This window comes from Strigops habroptila, chromosome Z (assembly GCF_004027225.2).
Source record: "Strigops habroptila isolate Jane chromosome Z, bStrHab1.2.pri, whole genome shotgun sequence".
NCBI classification, from domain to species: Eukaryota; Metazoa; Chordata; class Aves; order Psittaciformes; family Psittacidae; genus Strigops; species Strigops habroptila.
In genome coordinates, this window is record NC_044302.2 from 91,900,656 (window position 1) to 91,912,648 (window position 11,993).

Sequence of the window (11,993 nt, forward strand, 5' to 3'; positions counted from 1 at the left end):
CAGGGGGCTGCCATGTGGCGAGGGTCCGGGGCAAATAGCCCTTCCCAGGCACATGCCCCGCTTGGCTGCCAGTATGCAGAGAAATACCTCTGTTTCCCCAGCTTGGAAGAGACAAATGCCCATGGAGAAAGAGGCTGCTTGCTGCCAGGGGCTAGGTGCCAGTGAGGGGCAGAGAACAAGGCTGGCAGGGGCTTTTTGCGGTGTGCTGCAAAGCTCTACAAGTCCTTATGGGAGTCCTCTGCCCTCGCCCCAGCCCCAGGGGGCTGTGGCAGGGCTGGGGTGCTGCTTGCTGGACATCAGCATTCAGGTCGGCAGTAAGGTCTGCTTCAGCTTCCAGATATCCGAGCATTCCCAGCACAAATCCCCATGACTCAGGAAGCAACGCATGCAAGAAAACTGTGCAGAGAGGACTTGGGAGAAATACTTCCATTGGCATGTTCCCACTTTCCCTGGCATACCCAGCACTTCTCCTGGTCTGCAGAAAACAACAGTAGTAATAACAACAACACAACTTTCTTCCTGATCTTCCTGTTAAAGAGAAGAAAAAAGAAAAAAGAAGATAATCTTCAGGTGAATCTACAAAAGCCTGTATGTTTTGTTCCAACTAGATATATGTCGATCAAATTAAAGATACCACCTCTCCCTGCAGTCCTGGCCTTACACAGACAGTGTCACAGAAGCAGAGGAAGGGGCTGGGTGGAAGCCAGGTTTTGTTTAGTTTTTCATTGATGCTACTAAAAGCCACTATTAATTGAATAGAAATAATGATGTTTTGTCTCAGATGAAGGTCCGTAATAAATTATCTGTTTATTGTTACTGGTTTTATCTATGAAGAATAACCACCATGTTAGGGCTCTGGGGGGATTTGTGATAGATAACAGCAGGTCCTGAAAAAACAGGAGGGCAGACTAAGAGCAGAGAGGGGATGTGCTCAAGGCTGTTCAGCAGGTTGCAGCAGAGCTGGAGAATGACCCTCCTCCCCAAAAGACTCCACACCATATTGAAATAGTCACAAAATGGAAGAAGAGGAAAGAAAATCCCAATCTCTTTTTCTCTCTCTTCATCCCTCCAGCCCTGCTGTCGGCCAGGATCACATCAGAAAAAGGAGTAAAAGCTGTGTGGGAAACAGAAACTCTCAGATGCCACTAGGAAATGTGTCAGGAGAGCAGGTGGTATGGTGGGGACAGGGATGGAAAGATGCCGCAGCACCAATAAGTCCAGGCAGAGAGCTGGACCCAGGGAAATGTTTCTCTATTAGTTTATGAGCCACCTTCAGGGCTGCTTTTCTCATCCACTGTATCCTAGTGGGAGCCACTCGGAGAAAGCAAGGGGCTCATCACAAGCCTGTACAGTGATGTTCAACTAGGAGACAATGTCACTCCACCCATCATATGCTGCCAGCTGCCTCCAGCAGCAGTGGTACCCAAGCAGGACAGTGGATGCTTCACAGCTGCATGATGAGAGTTTGGTAGAGCTGAGCCATGGTCAGATCCTGAACGTTTTGGGCTGGACCTGGCCCGGTTGTAAAGCAACACAGACCCCTTGGGCATCCAGGGCCAAAGCTCAAGGCTAGAGCATTTGCCTAGTTGTACCCAAAGCTGTGTATATATAAGGTGAGAGTCTAAGCCGGTGTCTTTCCAAACCATTTATTTGATACCTTGTGGCAAACATCTGGCCAAATTACTCACGGATTATTCAACCATCAGGAGAGCTTATTGAATGATTACTGGTGAATCATTTGTTCAAAGCAAAATGCCCAAATTCCTACACTGAACTACTGGCAGGCAACATGCAAATGAGCTTAAGTCCTCCAAAATCCCTGAGTTCACATCAGCCCCTAAGTCTGTGCTCCTTGCTCATGGCTTCCCCAACATATCCGCCCCCTGCCCGACCTCTTGCCACCGGCAGGAGCAAGGTGAATAGAAGACGTGGGGAACCATTCCTTGAATTCCTGCTGGACTTCAGGCAAACAACAACACAGCAGGCTGAGTTAGGAGCCTTGTCTTTTGCCTTTGCACAAAAGAGATTCTCCGGAGGGGGAAAAACCCCACAACAATAGTGAGGAAACGTACAGGGTAGGCAAAGAAAGAAGCTGACCTGGCATGCCACAGGCCAGAAAAAAGTACAAATGATCTTGCAAAGAAGCAGGAAAAGATGGGAGCTACAGAGCCAACGAGCTTTTTACCAGCCCGATTTAATCATCTTCTCAGCAAATGCTCCCCACGAGGAACAAGAAGGGAAAGCAAGATCATGAAAAGATTGCAGGCAAAGGAATTCTGCCGGTACTCCTGGACTGATTAAAATTCCTCAGGACTCATGGCAGGAGAGATTATTTTATGTAAAACTTCACCTTGTCTTTATTACATTTGCCAAACTTCTTCCTGTCTAGATAGAGGGGAACGGCGGGAGGTGCGTGCAAAAGACAAAGATGGAGATAATAAGTACAGAACTTGGCTGTAGCTTTCCAGCCTGTTACCCATTTTCCTGGGAAGGCTGGTGGTGGTGAGCGTCTGTGTGCATGCACACAATAAGGTACAAAAGCGAGGAGAGGCCATGGGGACCTAAAGCCTGGGCAGAATACGACATGGCAAAGGTTTGCATTAGAGAAAACCCTCTCCTTGGGTGTAACCCTGAGATTGGGCACCAAGTGGCTTGCAGTGATTAGTGTAACTTGGGGTGCAGAGTGAACCAGGTCCCACCAGCCAGCTAAAATGATGTGAGTAAAGTTTCCATGCGCAGCAAGGTTTCGGCGCACGTGGTTATCAAACTGCTCCTGGAAAACAGAGATTGGCATATGGCGAGACCCCTCGCTGCTACTGCCGGGTAAGATTTCGATGACAAAGTACCGCCTGACACCTGTTATAAATAACATCCGTCCCATCACCCACTCAGCACATGGCCCGCTGCTGCCAGCTCCTCGCTCGGAAGAGGCTCAGCGTGGAATGAAAGCCATATTTAAAGTACATTTTCGCATATGTCTTCCCAAGTGAGCAACAACAGGAGAGGGGTCTGGAAAAGGTTTCCCCCAGTGCTTTTTCCCTTTGGTGCCACAAGCACAACCCCATGTAAGCTAATGCAAGAATCGAGAGTTTGCAGCGATTATGTTTTCGGTCACTGCTTCATGGATATCCTGAATTACAGGTGTTGTGATGCTCCTGGGACTGGGAAATCAGCACCATAATCCTGTTTATTTGCCAGTTGGGGTGTTTTTTCCCCATAGACCAGGACATATCTGACAGGGGTGGGCCGGTGCTGTCCCACTGTCAGGGTTGGGGTCCATGGAGGTGCCCAGAGGGATGTGGATGGCACAAGGCACACACAGTATAGCACACATCTTTGGGAGGGGACCCAGGCATCCTGCCTCCAGCCCCTTCTGTGGCAGGATTGCACCCAAACCACTACAGGGGCTGCAGCCTTTTACACATGGCAGAGGTGCTCTCATTGCCATTGAGAAAGCAAGGATGTCCTGATGCTTGTGGCTTTTGCCTGGAATGAGAACCCCTGCCACAAAACCCTACCAGCCGCTAGTAATATGTGAGCCCATCCCAAGCTCTGACTCATGTCAGCACAGCTGGATTGTCCTCCGCTATCTCCCTGTGGATTAACACCTCAAGGCAGGCCAGCATCTGCTGCAGCGTGACTCCTTGTTCTGGTTGTGGGACTGGCTCCTATCACGAATCATCTTCCTCGTGTAGAAAGCAGAAGCCAGGGATTAGAGCGGTTTGAAGTTCTTAGCATGAAAAGGTCGGGTTTGAAAGAAAAAAGTGAAAGAGCTGCTTTTTGAATGTCTTTTGGTGAGGAATTTGCAAACCCCTGTCCCCACGCTTTTCAAAAGGTTTTGTAGTTTTTTTTGTAAGGTGGGAGGGTTGAGGGAGGGAGACTAATTTTGTTTCTTTTTCCTTCTTTCTTTCTGCCTTTAGCTGAAGAGCACAATTCCCCCAGAAAAACACATTTGGGGTATATATAATATTGCAGTTAAAAAAATTCTGGGAAATGTCATGAATGATCAAAGATGACTCAGTTTCAAACTCTGCAAGTCAGAAACACCTGGGAAACATCAGTGCTGGGTGTGGGGAGCAGGGGAAGGAAGGAGGGAGAGCTTCCCATCTCTGCCAGCAGCCTCCATGAGCTCCTGTTTGCTGCACTCAGGGCAGAGAGCCACAGTGGGAAATCACCATCCCAGATATGATGCCTGGAAAGAGATGCCACCACCACCATCTCCATGCCTGTGCTCCCCACTATTTGGGTCTCGGTGAGTACTAATCTTTCAAAGATGCATTTCGTGACGATTTGCTGGGTTTCTCCTCCTTAGCCTTAAGGGTAACTTCCTATGAGCATAAGCTTATAGTTAAACCAAGTTCAACCAAGCAAGTGAAACCCTCTTGGCCTAAGCCACATCCTCACCCCATAGATCCTTGGTGCCTCTATGTGGGGCACGTCTATACCATGAGGATGGATGGCTCTCATGGTCACCAATGAAGACAGTAAGGACATAGCTGTGCATCATATAGTCCTTAGCCAGCAGAAATACCCCCTCTTCTTGCTGCTGCTGCATCCTCCACCACCTTCCTCCATCTCCGTTCCTTCTTTAGCCATATCCCAGCCATCCTCTCCTTCAGCATTACTAGTGCCAGGACCAAAATTGAACAAAAGTTTGCTCTCCTCTCCCACAACCTGGCAAAATCACAGGGAGTTAAGCACACCTGCTTGTTTTCCCCCATGTTGAAATGTTTCACTTGTGACCCTTTAACAATGCTCTTTTATTTTAGTATAGATTCATTTGGCTCCTGCTCAAAGCTGAGACACTGACCCTTTCTTTGAAAAAAGATGCCAGAATGGGACACGAAGACAAATTGCATGATTGCTTTTCATCATCTTCTCAGAGGAGAAAGGGCATGTTCCTGTTCTCAAAACTTCAGTTTTGAGAATTTCCAACTGAAAAACATTCATTTTTTCTTTTTCCTTCCCAAAAGAAGTCTCAATCAGGCTTAGATTGGAGTCTTTTATCTGAGCCCAAACACATCTGTTTTCACAAGAGAACTGATGGGCGTCTTCTCACTGGGTTTGAGCGAGATGATCTGAAGGTCCTTTCCAACCCTAACTATTCTATGACTCTATGATTCTATGATTCTATGACATCTCCTATTTTGGGAACACCTTGTTGCCTGGGACAATACACCACTGGGGAGCAGAAACGCCAGTCCTGGGAGCATTCAACAACTATCTGCTGAGAAGACCTAATAATCCAAATATTATCCCCGAAACGCAAAATTATCCAGACCAAAACTGTTCAGCTGTGACTTCCTGAAAGGTGTTGAAAAATCTGGCAGGGTGTGGAAAAGCTCATGAAATTTCCTTGGGAAATTGGGCCGGCATCACAAAAGGCTGCCGAAATTTCCCAGTTTCGTCCAGGTGGAGATTCAAGGTCTCATGAGAAACAAGGAAATCTGCATCTCCCCCGATGCCTTGATGTGAAACAGCAAGTTAGCAAAACTTCGGTGCTGTAAATTTTGATTCCCTGACAGCCACTTCAGCAAAACTTCCCACCTGGGGTGGTGGTGGTGGCGGGGGGGGGGGGGGGGGGGGTGGTGGCTGGGGCAAGATTCATTATACTTGCACAGCTTCTTTGTTTGAACTGGAAAAAGCTCCCGTGGAAGTTTTGAGTGATTTTGGAGCAGAAGACGACTGCAGTTGAAATATTGATGCTCTGGAGGGTTCGAGCTTGAGACTGCAAATCCCCTGCATGGAGAGGGCTGTATTCTTGCCCAAAGGACAGGCACAGACTTTTCCCCTTCCATCCCTCTGTGCTTGGATGCTGATAATGAGCCCGCTATTTCCAAGCATCCCTCACTCACCCGCTGCCTCGTTAGCAGCAAGTTTCGCCTGGCATGAAAGAAATGATACTAAGCGGTGAGGATGCAGCCATCACAAGAGGCAAGGGGAGGATTTTTCCAGGAGGATCTCAGGGGAAAGAGGGGGAAATACAAATAAAAGGGCTCCGTTGCCACGGCAGGTCCTGCCCCGCTCGGTGTGCCGCGGGATGATTGTCCTTGCTTGCAGTGCCATCTCCCGGCAGGGCCCGCTCGGGGACCGCCCGCGGATGCTCCGCGCCTCCCCGCATTAATATGAGAGATGCTGTGCATGTGAAGCCTCTAAACGATATAGGCTTTCACTAACATAGAGAGTGACAAAGATCCTTGATAAATATGATGCCTGGACACAGGGGGCAGACTGATGCTGGACATTGCAGCATCGTGTAAATGTAAAGGTCCCTGCGAGCTTCTGTGGCCGTGTGTGCTGTTCCCACATCCTTCCCCTGTCCTTTGCCTGTTCTTGCAGCGATGTGGGGAAGGAAGGGCTTGTCCTCCTGCGTCTGCAAAGTAGTGGGACCTGGGCTCTGCAGGCGTCCTGGGAGAGTAGCAGTGACATGGAGGAAGAATGGAGTTTAGAAGCACCGATTTCCACAACTTCAAGTGGCTTTTGCTCCATCAGAGGCTTTGAGCCCCAGTTTTGCTTCTCGAAGTGTGTATTTGGATTTAGGAGTGTGGGGGCTCTCATCTGAGACCTGCACAGGCTGCTGCAGCAGGGGCGTACTCAGGGCAGGACTTGGCTCTCTGTGTGAAATGGACATGGGACATCTGTGGATACAGAAGAGGGGGGTAGCATACACACCCTGGCCAGCTGGTAGAGTCAAGTGCACCTCCAAGGATATGCAATCCATCAAAAAAGGCAAAGGCAAGAGCAGAGATCAGGGATCAGAGAAAAAAACAAATTTCCTCATGGGGCTGGGATAGCCCAGATCTTGGTGTGCTGGATCCCAGGTTGTCCCCACTAGTGGTCTTTCATGGCTCTGGCTGAACCCAGGTCAGCAGCATCCCATGTGTGCATCCCATGGATTGGATTCTTCCCACGGGCTCCTGCCACCTCTGAGCCAGCCAGGGAGCAAGCCCTAATTTGAGACTTTGCCTTTCTCTGACTCTCAGCACCTCCCATGCATCTGAACCCTTTTGGGGCCAGAGAAAAGATGCTTATCCCCCGCAATAGCACCATTTCATGCCCATGCTATGAATGTTCTGTAACCCTGGCATATGAGATCAAACAGCTCCTGACATGTCACTCACTGCAGTAATAATTGCAGTTACCTCTCCTGTAGACCACAGCTGTACTTAGAGGCCTTTGTGGAGGTCAGGGCACTTGTCAGGGTGTGCTGAGAACTAATGGCAATGTGTCCCCACAGTGCTAACTTAAGTAGGGATGGAAACAAAAGAACGTCAACTCCTGTTTTCTGAAAATGGGCTGAGTGGAGAGTGGAGAGAGCATTTTGCCAAGCAGCGAAGATCAAGCTCTTGGATTCCTTCCCCTTCTCTTCTGTCTCAGTGTTTCGGCTTTTCTTCCTAGTACATCGTTTAGGAGTACTGCACCTAGAAGTGCGTGCAGAAGCAAGTCCTCACTATCACTGGGGCAAGCATGAGGCATTCTTTTATTCAAAGACTTGATAAATCATCTTAACCTCCACTTATGGACCGCAAAAGAGTGTGAGAGGCTTGGTGTTCTCTTGATGTCTCTGTATCAATACAGGCAGTTTTCTTTTCTTAAAAGAGGTACAAAAGTCCTGTGCTTAGTGCAGGAGTCTTCAGGCTGGCAGGAGGAACCAGCAAGAAGTCAGACCAGATGACCAGAATGGTCCTTGCTGGCCTTGAAGTTTATAAATGCTGTTTAAAGGCTTGGGAGCTTGCTTCGGTCAGATGGTTTAAGCAAAAAAACCTTCGAATTTTGATTGCTTTCCCATTCAGCTAAATCCCAATTCAGTTTCTTCTAGACAAGTTTATCATCTTCTTTCTGCCAGCCAGCCGCTTTAATCTCTAGCATTGTCTTCTCTTGCACATATATTTCAGGCTGCTTCAGCCTTTTCCAAGAAAACCCAGATGAAAAGGACCACCTCAGGACAGGCAGCTCTGCTGGCCAGCTTGCCCCCAAACCCTATGTCGGCTCTGCCAGAAGCAGGCAGGAGTTGCTGTTTGAGGGGCTGGTTGGCACCATGCTCACAACAATGGACAATACCCTGTATCTCAAGCATCCTTAAAACTAGAGCAGGGAGGGAAAGGACTGCCAGGGACAGATTAGTGTTGGCTGCTGACAGGGAATCAGCCAGGCAAGAAAAAGCGCTGGAAAAAGGAGCAAGATAAGATGTGAATGTACTCAGCTGCAGGAGAACAATATTTCTTGTACCAGCAATGAACATGGCAATAAGTAAAGGCTTTGGGTGTAAGCATCCTGATTTTTTAAAGTATGCTCCTGCCACTGCTGAAGCAGCATGTGTTTGCAGATATTGGTATATATCGCAGATAAAGGGTATTTGGGAGGAGTGTGAAAAGTGGGAGCACAGTTCCCCAACTAATTCCATCTCTTCCACAGAGATCTGCAGTGTGGGAGCAGCCAGCACAAGCTGCGCTACGATCTTGCAAGGAATGTGGTCAGCTCAGCGCATGCCAAAATCTTGGCCTTTGCTTAGGAAGAACTGTGAATGAATGAAGATCACGGTTTCCTCGTGGACTAGAGCTTTCTCCTTTTGCAAAGGCTGCTGAGGGCATCTGCCAGCCTTGGGCTGAAGAGCAGAGGTGAGGAAGGGAATGCAGCTGAAACAGGCAGCAAAATGGTGAAGATGGGGTCTGGAGGCAGCTACACAAGTTATGAGCTGGTGAAAACAGTTAATTCTAGGAGGAGGAGATGACACTTCCAGTAAAACTTCAGTGCTGGAGTCTTGAGCGCATTGACAGCATATGGGGCACTTCTCAGCAGCACAACTCTTGTGCTCTTGTATCTTTTCTCTGCCATTACATATATGCAGGACTATCCTATGACTACACTTGGGCATCCTAATTTCAAAGCACTCCGCACAAGCCCTTTTGCAGCACCACCAGGCTGCCTTGGATACAGGACAGGGACCACATCTTCCATGACATGGAAAGACAATTCTCCATGCCAGGCAAAGCACAGAGTGAGTGGATGATGTGGGAAGTGATACATTAAAGTCCTATTTATTGTCTATCCACCACCCAGACAACATGGGTGGGAAGAGTGCAGACACCATGATCATTAAAGGTCTTTCTGCTGGGAAAGCCTTTCTCTGCTCAAGCTCTTCTCAGCAAGAAGCGGCTCTCGATAAAGCTCTTTCGGCAGCGCTGATGGCAGACTGAAGCAGAGCAGCAAACACAACCCCAGCAGGAGACCGTTTAGGTTATTATTTTAATTAATTGCACATGTAGCTAAACTGAAAGAAAAATAGAGATGTGACACCCAATTATTCAAATCAGTTCCTGCCAGTCACACACCACTGCTGCTACCACGGTCCCAGTGCGGAGCTCTGCCCTTTGCTACCTCCAGAAATGCCAGAGATTTGCATCTCAAGGTTGGCAAGATGTTGTCTTGCAACTTTTCTTGCTGGGCAAAAGGGATGAGGAATTGCAAATCTACCAGTGTATTCCCACTAGGGATTGCATTTCCTAAAGTTGGCGAATTAGCCTCTCCTGCGGCAGTTTCCCTCACAAAAGCCGCATTCTTCACCATGCAGCACAGACTGCTCCAGACAAGCTTACCAGTGAACCAGGGAGATACTGGAAGGTACAGCTCCGTAGCCAGAAGGACTCAGTGAGAACAACAGCATTAAACCGAAACATCCTCAAAGCAATGTCCAGCTCCAAGGAGATGCTAGCTTGGCTCCAATCAGTTAGGATGAGTTCAGGAAGTTACAGCAGAGTGCTTAGGCTGGGAAAGGTGAAAGTTTTCTTCTGTAGTGACCAAAAATGTGAAAATAAGACTCTGAAGCTTTTCAGGACTGGGCTTTTGAACACAATTCCCCCTCGGGAGCTGGTGTTGCTGGGATTTACAGCAGCCTGTTCCTGTTCTCCCACCATGGGGCAGACATGCCAGGCACAAATCCCTGTTCAGCTCCCAGGCAGCAGCCCTGGGGCTGTGATCCCCAAATGGGCTCTTAGTGAGCAGAAATAAGGTGGTTCCCTTATTTCCTGCAGCATATTTTCCCTGAAGCAACAGCTCAATGAGGTCTCTGGTGATGCCTCTGCATTTTCTGGAGAAAAACCACAGATTTCAGTAGAAAGGAAAATTCCCATCTCTGTTCACCTCCAGTGTGTCTGTGGAGCCCAGCAAGGCCATCCATCAGGGTGCTCATCCCAGCCCAGCTTGGGTCATTTGCCTGTTTTTTTCCTATTTTTTGAATCAATCTGGTGCAATCTGGTGAGCTGCCTGTGCTCCTGTATTGTTAGCTCAGTGGGGCAGGGGCCTGGCTCTCCCCTATGCAGCAAGTATCAGCTGCTGCTTCACTGCAGCACTCTAGCTGATTAACAAGTGCAATTAAACTGACAGCCATGCTTCTCCATTTGCGTTTCTCTTTGAAGTTTGCTCCTTGTGTTGCAGACCTTGAAAAGGTCTGGTGTGCCTGCAGAAAGCTGTTGTTTTCTGACTATGCTAGTTAGCCTGAAAAGATGTTAAATTTCCCTTAAATTCTGGTTTGCCTAGGTGCTTGAATTGTCACAGCAATGAAACTTGCTGTGACCTTCTTCCTACGTGCGCAGGTAATTTTCTTGTCACATTATTCACAGTTATCTCCTGGCTACCTGTTGGTTCTCTGCCTACACCCACTGTCTCTCACCCCATGGTTTCACTGTAAGCCCTTCAGAAGAAATGCTCTGCCTGCGCTGCGCTGTGTGGAGATGGGGGAATGGTTTTAACTGTCTCACTTTAGAAATGGATGGAGTTAATTAGTGTCATTCCCCTTCTACCAGTAGCCTTTGTCCCAGCAAGGCTGGCTGCAGCAGAGCAGACAACCAGAGATTTCCTATAGGAAAATATATGATGCTTGCAGGGCACCATTTAAGCTCTGTACCTTCACGGCTACTAGGTCTCCCTTAAGACATTCAGTGGGAGACCTGATGGAGAGGCATAGTGCCTATTTCCACACTGTGAACACCAGCCTTGGGGTTGAATGGTCTCTTCCATGACATGGTTTGCCCCACCAAGAACAACACTTGTGGCAGTGCAGATGCTTGGAAACACATGACCAAAGTACATCATTTCACAGTAAATGGGTTTCTAGGTGAGGCTTTGATCACAGCCAGTTTGTTCTCAGACCCCACACTCCCCCTGCTGCCTTCTTCACTGTCACAAACAGGTTTGTAAAAGTTGCAAGTTTTCAGTTTTCAATCAGTGCCCTCCTGGAGTGGTGCTACCACCTCTCCTTCCCACAGAGCTGGAGCTCAGGTCCCATTCCACTCAATTCCAGCTTTCTAGGGACATTTTACCCTGCCCCTGATTTAACCTGCCAATCTGGTGGCTTCTTTAGGGAGCCAACAAAAAACAGGCTAAGGCAAATTTCTCTTGTGGCCTTCTCCAGAGTGATAGACATTAAAAAATATACCTCTCCAAACCATCCCACAATGACATACGCTGCTTTCCTCAGTGCCTTTGTGAATTTAAAATCATGGCTAGAAATACTTGTAGCCTTCCTTCATACACTGTTTGTGTCACCAGTGGGGCGATGGATAGGAGGGACAAGTTTTTGGGAAGCTGGAGGGCAGCCAGGCTTCAGCTGTGTGTGCCTGTACTGCAGCCTGCACCAATCTCCTTCCCCATGGAATCTCCCCCCAGACTCACAGAGATGCAGGAAGAACTGCATTACCAGCCTGGAATGCTCATGTTTATATACTTCCTGAGCCTGGGACTGGTTGATCATAGAATCATAAAATGGTTTGTGTTGGAAGGGACCTTAAAGCTCATCCAGGTCCAACCCCCTGCCACGGGCAGGGACACCTTCCACTAGAGCAGGTTGCTCCAAGCCCCTGTGTCCATCCTGGCCTTGAACACTGCCAGGGATGGGGCAGCCACAGCTTCTCTGAGCAATCTGTTTCAGTGTCACATCACACTTACGGTGAAGAATTTCTTCCTAATATCTAGCCTAAGTCTCCCCTCTTTCAGCT